This window comes from Corvus cornix, chromosome 15, assembly GCF_000738735.6.
Source record: "Corvus cornix cornix isolate S_Up_H32 chromosome 15, ASM73873v5, whole genome shotgun sequence".
NCBI classification, from domain to species: domain Eukaryota; kingdom Metazoa; phylum Chordata; class Aves; order Passeriformes; family Corvidae; genus Corvus; species Corvus cornix.
In genome coordinates, this window is record NC_046345.1 from 4,635,476 (window position 1) to 4,647,883 (window position 12,408).

The 12,408-nt window shown below is 46.8% G+C and overlaps 1 protein-coding gene across 5 annotated transcripts in view; it reads left to right on the top strand.

The window, feature by feature from the left end:
- Positions 1-1,442: 1,442 nt before the first annotated feature.
- The window catches only part of KIAA1671 (KIAA1671 ortholog), a 65,842-nt gene continuing 54,876 nt past the window's right edge, over positions 1,443-12,408 (top strand). For 2 of the 5 annotated variants that reach the window (XM_039560752.1, XM_039560756.1), the window contains exons 1-3: positions 1,443-1,591; positions 2,120-2,173; positions 8,944-9,021. The gene's annotated coding sequence lies outside the window, so the exon portion shown is untranslated. The remainder of the gene's footprint in view (positions 1,592-2,119; positions 2,174-8,943; positions 9,022-12,408) is intronic. The other 3 variants (XM_039560753.1, XM_039560754.1, XM_039560755.1) reach the window with 2 other exon arrangements.

Below are 12,408 nucleotides of genomic sequence, written 5' to 3' on the forward strand. Positions count from 1 at the left end.
TGAGGAGGAACACTCCATGGTCTGAGGGGAAATGCCTTTCTGATTCTCCCTGCTCTGAGGCAATGTTCCCTGGACTGGGCTCCACAGTTGTGCTGCCCTGAGGGTGACAGAAGGACAGTGGTGGCCAAGGGGCTGCCACTGGTGGCCACAAAATTGGATTTCTTACCTGGTGTGCGACAAGCCAATAATGACACACTTGAGAGAGACATTGATTTTTTATTTCAGGATTGTGCAGCCTGGGTGCTTGGTGTGTTCCTCAAATCCAGCACACCCCACCAGACTTTCCTGCTATTATTTATACACAGAAATTCAGAGTTAGTAACTTTACAAGCACAATCCTTTATTAGGATTGGCCAATAATTTCCATACAAGTTGCTTCTCCACATGCTCAGGGGAAGGGTCTTCACCTGGGCAGGGTCTTTTTGACCTGTAGGCGTGATTTTTATTATTATAACAAACATAGTTCAGCTATAGAATATATGGGCTTTGCAAGTTACCAATGTTTACATAAACATACATCAACAAATTAATTTAGGTCCTTAAAGCTTGATAGTTTCAGGGTGTCCTTGACTAAGGGATGCAGCTGCTGCCTGTTCCACTGATTAGAATCATAGAATCACAGAACAGTTGTGGTGGGAAGGGCCCTCTGGAGATCATCCAGTCCAATCCCTCTGCCAAGGCAGGGTCACCTGAAGCAGGTGACAAAGGAATGCATCCAGGTGGGTTTGGAATGTGTCCAGAAAGGGAGACTCCACGCCCTCCCTGGGCAGCTGTCCCAGTGCTCTGCCATCCTCATGGAAAGAGGTTCTTCCTCAAGTTGAGGTGGAACTTTTTGTGCTTCAGTTTATTGCTCCTTTTCACCGGGCACCACTGAAAATAGTCTGGCACCATCCTCTTTGGCACAAGATTTGAGATGTTTGTATGGATTGATGAGGTTCTGTCTCAGCCTTCCTTTCTCCAGACTGACCAGGCCCAGCTCCCACAGTCTCTCCTCATCACAGAGATGCTCCAGATCCCTCATTATCCTTGTGGCCTCTGCTGGACCCTCTCCAGTAGCTCTTTTTTTTTTTTACTTGCACTTGTCCAGAACTGGACACAATAAGATAATCTTGACATATCCCACCTTTTCCAACACTACCCACACCCACCCCTTGTCCCTCGGGACGGCGGGGCCGGGACTCGAACCCGCGTCCCCCGCGGAGCAGGTGGAGCGGGGCGGAGCCAATCGCGAGCGCGCTGCGCGGGGGGAGCCCCGCCCACGGCCCGCACCGCGCGGTCACCATGGCAACAGCGGCGCTTCCCGCGGGGCCCCGCGGCCGCCGGGGCGAAGGGGCCGGACCGACACCGGGGCGGGACATTCCCTCCTCCCGCCGCCTTCCCGCCGCCTTCCCGCAGCCCCTCGCTCCGGGGGAGCGCGGAGGGACGGCCCCCTGCCCGCCCCGCCCCGCCCTCCGGCCGTGCCCGGCCGCCGCTCGCCGCCGCCGCAGCGGGGGAAAGGCCGCTGCGCGCCCAACTTCACTTCAAGCAACTTCCCCGGTGCGGCGGAGCCGGCGCCCGGTTTTGCGGAGGGAGCAGCCGGTGGTTTGGCTGGGTAAGTGCTGCTGGTGAGGCCACGGTGAGGGGCGAGGCGGCGGTGGGACAAAGGCGGACAGTGCTCGCTCACCCTTAGGGCCGGCATGGGAACCCCATCCCCGCTTCCCCCGGGGGTGCCTCGGCCTCCTCCTCCGCGACCCCGGGGAAACGGGGAGCGGGTCCCGTGCCGGCGGTGCTGTGGCTGCTCCCGCATGGCCCCTGGCCCTGGTGCCGGACCTCCTCGCTGCTTCTTTCTCACTGCGTCAGAGGCAAGGGCTCATGTCCTCGTGTGTTAGAAAGAGGGGAAAAACCCCCCTCCAAAAAACCCCGTTCTGTGGTTCCAATTCAGCGGTGTGAGGTGGGGAGGGGTTGTTAGGTGGGTTTTGGTGGATGGTGGTGTGCTGGTGGTTCTGAGGATTAGAGCGTAATTTTGTAATCCATGAGGGCTGCAATTATCTGTTCCTCGCTGGATTAGGGATGATAATGTGCTTGGAGGTCTTAAATGGACAAATAAAGATGTTCCCCCCTTCTCCCCCCTGGTTTACAGCCGGGCGACGGCTCCTTGGGCAGAGCAGGAGGGATTCAGGCATTGCCAAGAATGGTATGTGACTCTTTTATGCCTTGGATTTCAGGAAATATATTATCTGCTCGTTACAATTACTTTGAAGTGCCAGTTTAAAGTCATCACGCTGCTTCTTTTTAATTGAAGATGCACATAGCTTTGCTTGTTGGCATCGCGTGTATGTAGAAGCTCAGGATAGTTTGGCTCGGAAAGGATCTTAAAGCTCATCTCATTCCAACCCCCCTGCTAGGGGTATATATTTTTGTTTTGGAAGCACTTGGATGGACAGATTGGTGTTGTTCTCGTGATATGCAGCTCGTTTGTTAATTTTTCCTCCTAACTCCAAATCCGAGCGGTTTGTATGTGCGTGGAGAGACGTGGAGTGCTGCTTCTGGGTGGAAATAGCTGGTCCAAAAGATCACGTGGAGGTCAGTTCCCTGAATTTGCACAGAGTTCTGTGCTCAGATTCGGGAGGGAGCAGCACCGGGATTCTGGACGGGTGAAGCTAATCAGTGAAATCCCAGAATTTCCTGTGTGGTGCTGTTCGGAGTCGGGTGGAAAGCTTTGCCTTCCTGAGCCTGCCTACAGCATTGTTGCTGTTCTTGCCTTTCTCCTGTCTGGAGGTGGGAGATTAATCCCGTGGATTCAGGTATTGACTTGACTTCTATTTCTGTGGCGTAATCCGGGTGATTCTGATTTGTGTGTGGGCAATGGGATTAGGGGAAATCACACTTGGCAGATGGCAGAGCTCTTCTGTACCATTAGGAGATAGCCTAACCTTTGATTATACCTACATGTCTGGTAATAGAACTCAGAGTCTTTGGGGTTTGGTAATAGAATTCCATTCCAGATCCAGTATTGCTCATGATGAATTACCGGGATCACATTAAAGGAGCTGCAGCAAACAGAAATTGATGTTTTGTCCAAACTGGTGCTTTTCTCCAGGGTGGTAATTGCGGGCAATTTTCCCGTCTGCTGAGGGGTAAACTCTGTTTCCAGGGTAACTGGGAAGTTGTTCAGCTGCTTCTGAGGTACTTTTTGCCAGAGCTGAAGGTTGATGGCATTTTCTCTTCCTTGCCTCTCCTCCACAAACCAGAAGGATTTGCATCTTTCTAACGACCACATGAAAATGGGAGTTTTCTTTGTTTTCCTGTGACGTTGGCAGGGTGTGGCGGGGAAGCAGACAGTGTGTGGCAGAAATGCTAATAAAGTTGCCTGGCAGCTTAATCCAGGTAAAGACTTTCTCAGAAAAAAAAAAATCTTGCAAGAATTTACAAACTTTCCCCCGTTTTTTGGCTTTTTTGGGGTATTTTTTTTGGGTTAGGATTTTCTTCACTGTATGCTCTGCCTTTTCCAGTAAAAATTACCGGGGATATTTATTAGCAAGTAAAGCTCTAAAGCCTTTGTCCTTCAGAGTGGTTAAGGAGGTTGGAATCCTATTTAAATAAACCTCACAGCCTGTAATTCCCTTTTGATAGGTGTAGAGTTTATTGAAAATAGGTGTGTAAACTTCTCCTCTGGTTCAGACAATGCCCTGAGCTAATTCTAAGATCAATGTTCCCTTCCCAGTATATAGAAGACACAGACCCAAGTCACTCTGGAGTGTCACAGTATGGAAAGTCTGTAAAAGGAGGCAAAGTCTAGGACTGTTTCCAACTCAAATACTTTGGTTTGTCATTTTTTGCTGTCTCATATGTGGCAGTAAAGGACATGCACGGCCCCAGCCCCAGGGTTGTGCTCACGCTGCAGTTCTGGAGCTGCCACTCTTATGGCAGGAGAAAGGGCACAGTACCCATCTGTGCTCCTCCTCACCCAGCTCTGGACTGACGAGATAACCAGGGGTTCAGAAAATTTCCATGGCTGATGATGAAGCAGTTTTTCCCTCTGCCATACTGAGGCTTTGTGTAGCTGCAGGATATTTTTTTTTTTTAATTCTGTTTTCAGCCATGTGCAGCACCATCACCTTGGGTGTTAACTGAACCCCTTGTGTGTGCAGACTCCTCTGGCAGTGGCAATAGGCTTCCCCAAGTGCCTGATTTCTACCAAAGGAAAAAAAAAAAACCACTTACAACTTGGAAATAGATTTTATTGAAAGCAGGAATTTCAGACTTTGTGTTTCATAAGTTAACCAGCCCTTCCTGCCCTGTGTGCTCAAGGTGACATTCAGACCACATGTGAAAGAAGCAAGTCCTGACCAGCAGGTCCCAGGTGGACAGAGAGCTCAGGCATTCCCACTCCTGCGACTCTGCACAGCTCTGTGATTTTGCTTGGGTGTTGTCCTGGACTCTGCTCCATTCAGCACTTGTGTTTCTCTGGCTATTAGATAATTTTGAAACCAGTCCTGTCACCTGCCCTCTCTTTTGCACGTGTTTGGTTACTGCAGGGTAAAAGAGGAGCTCAGTCTCCGTGGTGTGCAATGTGTTGCTCTTCCCTCCTGGTCCTTGCCCTGGGGTTACTCTGTGTTTGTTCGTTGCTCATGGAGCTTCCTCCCTTCTGGCAGGTTTTCCAAGTAACATGAGAATCAAATTGATATGATTTGTCTGTCCTTGAGCTTGTAAACAGAGATAAGAATACTTCCCACAGTCTTGAAAACTTTGGTGTAGTGCTGCTTGTGGGGAGTGCTGTGCCCATCAGGGACAGGACTTGGGATCCTGTCAGAGAGGATTTTCTTGAGCACGTCAGTTAGGGACACCTTACAGTTGTGACTTCTCCTGGCTGCTCGTGTGTTTAAAAATTATACTGGTTTCTTATCGGGGAGTTTCATAGATCAAGATAGTTCTTTAAGCTATGGTGTGTTTTCTCGAATTGACACTCCAAAGAAGTTGGTAACTTGGCACTGTTGGCTATCCAGGGGAAGTGTCCTTTGGCACATGCATTGGTCATGCTGACTCGTGTGCTGGGTAGTTAGTGAAAAATTTGACTAGTAAAAGGGTGTGTCTAAATGCAGATTGGAGTGTTCTGCATCCATTTATGTGTAATGTCACTGTTCTTTCCTGATTTTCAAGCTGTTTCTTTTAGTGGGACATTTTCTTGCATGAGTTGGAAGTCTTTCACTTCCCTAGCTGGCTAAATGTACATGATGCTGTTGGTCATAGGGAGGTTTGCAGTGCTGCAGCTTTTCTGCTCATTGATTTTATAAATTTATTTCTTCGGGCGGGTGCAGCTTGTTCAATTCTCAAGTAGTAGGCAGCATTTGGGGAGGAAGGAACCATTCCAGTGAATCCTTTACGGAGCCATTCACAGAGCAGGAGATGCTGCTATGTGCCATGGGCTGCTTGGAAAAGTGAGACTGAAATAAATGCTTAATCCTGCAAGCCCAGGCATGAGGCTTGTGGTGATGCTGTGAGCCCAGTCTGTATCACTGGTTTGTGTTTGGTGCACAGGGCTGACTGGAACCTGGGAATGTTGCAATGTTTTTAGTTTTGTGTGTAGGAATCGCCCAAAGACATTGTAGGGCAAAAGCCATAGACTTTTTGCTTTTGCTTCAGAAATCTCTTTAAATGATGAGTCCCTGGTTGTGGAAGTAGCCTTTGTAGTGTAAACCACTGCGTGGTTGTCTTGAGCTCGCAGCCAAAGAGACCGGAATAATAGCGTTGGGAGAGCTGTGGAATTCTCTCCACAGCAACCAGTCTTGAATCCTAATCATGTTCCTTGGAGGGACCACAGCCTGGTAGGTTTAACAGCTTAACTAGAAGACTTCATGCTTGACAAACTCGAGATGCACCTGCCCTAGGCAGCTGGATGTGCAGACTTTTCCTAAAAATGTCCAGGAATTGGCTGTTGGGTTGCCTGGATATGTGCTTCCAGTGAGATATGTGATTCCAAGGAGATGCTCTGCTTGCTGGATTAGAAGTGAAGTTGGTTCTCTGTTCTCTTGTCCTTCATTGACTCTCAGTGAGATTGAAGGACATACACGAACTTTTGAACTCTTAGGCCATTCTTTTCAAGCTGTGTTCCAGGAATAATTCAAAAATTAACAAGTAACAAATCCAGAGGAAGTCAGTTGCTCTTTGCCTTGAGAGGGCTTCTGTGGGTGAAGAGGACTTCCCATGTCTTGGGTTCTGTTAACTGGCAGGAAAACCAAATTCTTATGAAAACCTGGATATTGAGTGTTGCCAAAACACACTATATTTAGTGTGGTGGCTGTTTTATCTATTTGCAGCTCTTGCTTAAAAAAACCCCTAATGCTTCCCTTTTATTCTCATGATTGGTATGACCTGAGCACCTGATCACAAAAGGATATTTAAGTCTACTGGGTGATGATTTTCCTCAGGCCTAGGCATAAAGAATTCAGACTCTTAAAATTAAGCTGTTTCTGGGCGCATACTTTATCTTTAGATTCTTTTCTCAAATGAAGGAGATGTATTTTCTTGGTTCTCGCTGTCTGTGGTTTGTTCTGGGAACATGGAATGCTGGAACTTTGCAAACAAAGAGGCTTTCAAACAGCTTGGGGATATTTTTCAGTGCATCTGTATAAATAGGAGATCATTAATACATATTTTTGCCGTTCCTGAATGCCTTACACTTACGTTGAGACAATGGGAATTGAGTTTTCTTTTTATGCTCTTCATGTCTACAAAACACGCTTGAGGAGAGGAAATGAATGTTTTCTGAGGGTTGTGTGATTGTGGTGATGCAGTTTGAGCAGTCCAGGGCACAGAGGGTTATTATCCAAAACACTGCTTGTTTGTGGTTGAGTCATGTCCAATGAGCACACACTTAAACGCTGGGGGTGGGGGATCTGGACTCCTCTAAAGCCACTTACAGAGCTGTTCATTAAAAGTTCTAACCAGAATTAAGTGCCAAAACTTCAGTTTTGGCCTAGAGTAAAGCTGCTGCTTGCCTGAAAGGAGATAGTGTTGGTCTTGCAGCAGTGTGAGAACTGAAAGCTTCTTACTATTGTAGTAATTACGAGTCAGGATGGTCATTAGGCTGGTGTAACGAGCAGAAAAAAATAATTCAGTTGCCGGAGGTTTGGTATGTCCCCAGTTTTCACTTGGAGGGAAGAAGCGTGTGCGCTCCAGCAGCTCTTCCAAAGAGAGGTGCTGCAGCACGGGCAGCTTTGGAGTAAGGCTTGTCTTACTGTACACAATTAGATGAGCTTTAATGTGGGCAGGGAGGAGATCTGAGGCTTGTTTCCAGGTCAAAACACCCCTTTCATTTGGTTGGGGGCTGGGAATCGCCGGGAGCCGAGTGGGCTGCTAACTCCAGCTCCGGGCTTGACCCAGTTCCTGTATGGAGCTCTGGGAAGTGCCTGTGCTCCAAACGGGCAACTCCAGCTCTGCTGCAGGATGCTGAGGAGATGGATGGCAAAGAGAGAAGAAAAAGAAGTTAGCTGCATTTTGTTGTTTGAATCTGAACTACATGGGTTTAGTGCATTGGGGAGGAGGAGAGGAAGTGAAGATGCTCAAGCTGTGCTTTGTTAGTTTGTCTTTGGTTCTGGTAGTTACGAGCCCTTTTACCCTTTGTAGTTTCCAGGGGTAGGAAGCTGCCAGTGTTTTAGTGAAGTGCATGAAAATAGGAGGATTTGTGTGTGCTTTTAGTGCTGCAACATTGTTGCCATACACAGCGGCCTCTTCTGTTTATATTTTCATAGTGACTGTTTTTGTAATCACAGTATTGGTTAAATATGTGCTTTCAATGCCTTTCAACAAGTGATGTTAATAAATGTCAAGTTCTAAAACTGGTTATTCCTGCTGTCATAAAATGAGGATGATCGTTATTTTACAGTGTTGGTGAGACTTTGAAAGGCACAAACAGGAGCGGAATTTGAAGTTTGTCTTTATTCTGCTCTTTTCATGAGCTCAGCCTTCAGCCCGTGCTTGGCCTGGCTGTCTCAGTGCAGCCCTAGCACGGGCGGCTCCTCGCAGGGAGGGAGTTGTGCCAACATTTAGGAGGGATGTTTATCTGCTGGGAGTATGTTCAACCATACAAGGCTTTCGATGGACAGAGCTGCCTCATCCATAACGAGCCCAGCAAAGCCAGGACGTGTTTTAAACAGAGTTGGAATTTCTGGTCACTGTAACTGTTTGATATTTCATGAGAACACTGGGAATTCTTCATTGACCCAAACGAGCACAACAGGCCTTTCTGCTGAAGCTGAGCAGCACGGCTGGCTTGCTCCCTAACTGGGGGACCTTACAGAAATGTCACTGTTGTTATTGTTGTCAAACAGTGTCTTACTGTATTGGCACTACTGAATGTCAAATATTAGTGTAATCTGCCATCAGAATGTTTTCAGTAACATGATGGTTGCAGATCTATCTAAATACGATCCTGTTCCTGCTGTAAACATGATGCAGTGTGGGTTTTTTGCATGTTTGAGCCTGCAGTAACAGTTATGTCCAAGAGAAGCTGTGGCTGCCCCATCCCTGGAGCTGTTCAAGGCCAGGTTGGACAGGGCTTGGAGCAACCTGGTTTGTGGAAGTTGTCCCTGCCCATGGCAGGGGGTGGAATGAGTTGAGCTTTAAGGTCCTTTCCAACCCTTCTGTGATTCTATAATATCTTCATTTAGCCAAGTAGTATTAAATATTTCTAAAACATTTGGATCTATGTATCACATTTCTTACAAGTCATCATAATGTTCAGTTAATGTTCTTCACAAAATTAATATTTTAAAAAATAATTAAATCACTGCACCCTCTGTGGCTGCTGCCTGCGAAGGAGAGATTAAATAAATCACTCTGATTACAGCAGAGCCTCCAGTACAACTTTAGGTCTTTGTGTCTCTCCTAAGTACAGTTTTAGTCCTATTCCTGTGTGGATGTGCAGGCTGCTGGAGAGGTGTCTGACCTGCTCTCACTTGACAGGACAATGATGTTTCCTTGACTCCTTCCTCAACTGGATGAATCACAGCACCCATCGGAAACGCTCATCAATAGTTACAGGTCAGCATTTCAAGAAGGTCAGGGAGGCTGCTTTCTGCCTTGTGAGCATTATGCTAATTCAGTCGTTAAACATATTGGAATTGTGCTTCCTTTTGCTTCTGCAGTGCTTGCAGATTCCATGGGATCCTTTTCCCTGCGCTCTCGCTGTCGGGGCACAGAGGGTTAGTTTTGGACAGGGAGAGGTTTTCTTGTAGCCTGTGTTGTCACATGCAGGAAATGTCTGTAGATCTCAGTCTGAATCTGTTCTTCATGTGAAATATTTGCTTAAATAGTGTCACTGTCATGTTGGTGCTTATGCATAAGGAGGAAATCTAAGGAGATGATGGAGAGGCTGAAGCCTTAGGATGAAATACATATTTTCCTATCCCAAAGGCACTTTATTGAAGCACATTTGTAACTTAGACCCCAGTGACACCTCTGACAAACAACACTGAGCCTTTTCTCTCTTATTTGCTCTTAAATACTGGAATGTGTTTTAGTATTGCTTCCACATCAGCACGTGCAGACTCTTCAGAGATTATTTGTGCTGCGTGTGTGTGATACATGTGTAAAGAAATGATCACACAGAGTGTTGTCTTTGTTGATATGGGACTGTTGCACACCATGTAGAATGCAGTTAATCTGGAATCCAGGTTTTTTGTACTGTAGATTTATGGCTGGTTAAGATGGTGTTTTCACAAGCTTGGCTCTGTAGGGAGCAGGTTAGTATATTTTTCAGATTGTCCCCGAAATTCTTGTTTCAGTTCCATTGAATTTATTTTATTTTTGATTTAACAGCTTTTCCCACTCTAAAAATGCTGAAAACAGTAACTTTAAGGTTAAAGCTTTTGTCATCTTTGTTCACCTTGACTCTAGAAATGGTTGTGCTCTTGTGTCTGTCATGTCCTGTCTAATAACCCTGGAAAGCTGGATTTGAACTGAGCTCCCAGAGCCCGAGATTGTAGCTGCTCACAGAGAGAGTCAGCACCACAACTTGTCTGCAAACAGTGCCCCTGGCTGATCCAATGGCTCTGCTCCTGCTCACATCTGGACAGAAGGCTGGAGTGAAAAACTTGTTAAGGCATGAGTGTATATTTTAAGATATATAATTAACAGAAGGTTGTTTATAACTGTTTAACCAATATTGGCTCTAAACCAATGTGCAAGACAGTGTTTGTAGTAGGCTGGAGTGGCTTTTATTAGACTTCAGAATCTGTGGCGTTCATCACTTTGCTGCAGAGCCACACGCTGCCTGAGTACTGGGCAGGTTTGGTCAGGCAGAGCTCTTCCATCCTGTCTGTCTGCTTTTTGTTCATCCTGATTTTTGAACACTTTGGCTCTTGAACCTGATGACTTTGGGGAGGAGAACTCATCAGGCTGACCGGGGCAGTTCCTGGGCAGTTTGTGTCTGGTAGTTCACATGGACCTTTTGTCCGTGGTTTGCTGGTTGATTCATATGTGGTGAAACAAAACGAAAAAATTGCCCAATCTTTTTCACTGAGCGGGTGTCTCCTGTTGGCTCATCAAGTTCAAAGCTACAGATTACTGGAAAATGAAAAGACATTTGATTTTGTGCCTAAGTCACTTCTGAAGCATCCTGTACCAGCTGCTGTGTCATGAAAGATGTTTGGATGTGTGGATCTTTAATTTCCAACTTTGCCATTTCACATTCAGTTGCTTGGATTGGCATGGCTCCTGTTCTGTAACTGATTTGGCTCAGGTGGGATTCCCCCTGCAGAAATTCTGGATGCAGTGCCAGTTATCTGTTTTTATGACAGCTTTATGCCACCCTTTGAACTTGCAGATCTGTAACAAAAAGGTCAGCGAGGGAGTTGGCTCAGCAGATTGCTCAGTAGCTGCAGGACTTGCTGTGCCTCTTGAGGCTGGTGAACGTCTCATGCCTTCCAGAGTGTTAACAGTGATCATGGTGGGATCAGTTGGTTGTGCTTCACTGTGTGGCTTTGTGGGGACAGGCATGAGGTGGGGAGCTGGGAGAACTCGGTATAGCCTGGTTTTCTTTTGAGTCAGATTTAAGTCAAAGGATCCTTCTTTGTAATAAATTCGGAAAGGTGTTTCTAAATTCACTGTGAGATCATTCTCAGGTTACTAAATCCCTTCCTGGGATATACCCAGAGAAACTGGGATCAGGTGCCAGGGCTGCTGTAATTGTGGTGTGAGTGTGGCTGGGTGGGGGCAATTTGAGGGAAGGTTCTTGGTCTGGCTGCTCATGGGCAAGTGAGTGCTCGTGCTGAGGCGCTCAGGTCTGGATGAACTGGTGAGGACAAACCTGTGATCTTTCATTCCTCCTCGTTTTTGTGAGCTGCAAAATACGCCTGTGTCAGCTGTTCATTATTATCCTGCCTTAAAATGTTGGTGGTCTCTACATTGGACCGTGAGTTTCAAGTGCTTTTATGTTACTCTTCTGTCTTCATTTTGATGTGTTAAAGTGTCTCTCTGGTCTCTGTGCTTAAAACTTCCCAGAAAGTAAAAAAGTCCCCGGGGTTCACTTGTGGTTAAAAATGCTCTTCTGTGCCAAAGCTGTGAGTGTGGTTTGAGCAGCCCCTGGGGTTCCCTGGGCCTCCCTGTCCCTGTGCTGGATGTGGGGATGTTCCACACGAGTGTTTGTGCACATCCAGGTGCTCCCAGGTTCCTGGTGCCACCATTTGGATTTCGGAGCTGGTTTTTCCTGCTTCAGCTATTTCTTTTTCTTTCACCCCCCTCAATAAATACGTTAATGTTTTTAGTGCCTGAACTGTTGTCTTTCAATTAATAGACATTTTTTCCCTTTCTGTGCTTTCTCAAGCATGTAGGGAGGTGGAGGGGATTGTTTAGTGCTCATAAAGCTTCTAGATAGTGTACGTGTTATCAATAATTCATTCCAGGCCTTGATTTTGCTGAATAATGTTGTGTTTCTGAAGAACAAGGTAGTGTACAATGCTTGTGCAGGCTTGTTGCTGTCAGAGTTCCTGGCTTAAACATCCTTTTGTTCAGAAACGGGGAGAAATGCAGCATCACTGCTCTGACTCCTCAGAGTCACATGCGACCGTCTGAGCCCTGTTCCGTGGGGCTTTGGGGGAAGAGGAAGCTCCTTTGTGGGTTGCTGATAACAATGACCTGCTCACAGGTAACCAGAGGAACACGTGTACAAGCTGGCAATACCCAGCCAGTGGTTCTGAGGTGGGCATTTGCATTTAAGTGGGGAAAAAACCCTATTTCCTGCATATGTGAAAAGCCAGATGTCCCCACTGAAGGAAAAAGAGGAGCCTTATCATCAAGGCAGCGGCAGTAGCTCCTCTGGCACAACGTCAGACATTGTTGACAGAGCAGGTTTTTTCTGGGTGTGCAGCTCAGGGCAGTTTATGGATGCCTGGCAGGAGGCAGCACCGTATCCTACTCGAGTTAATGCTG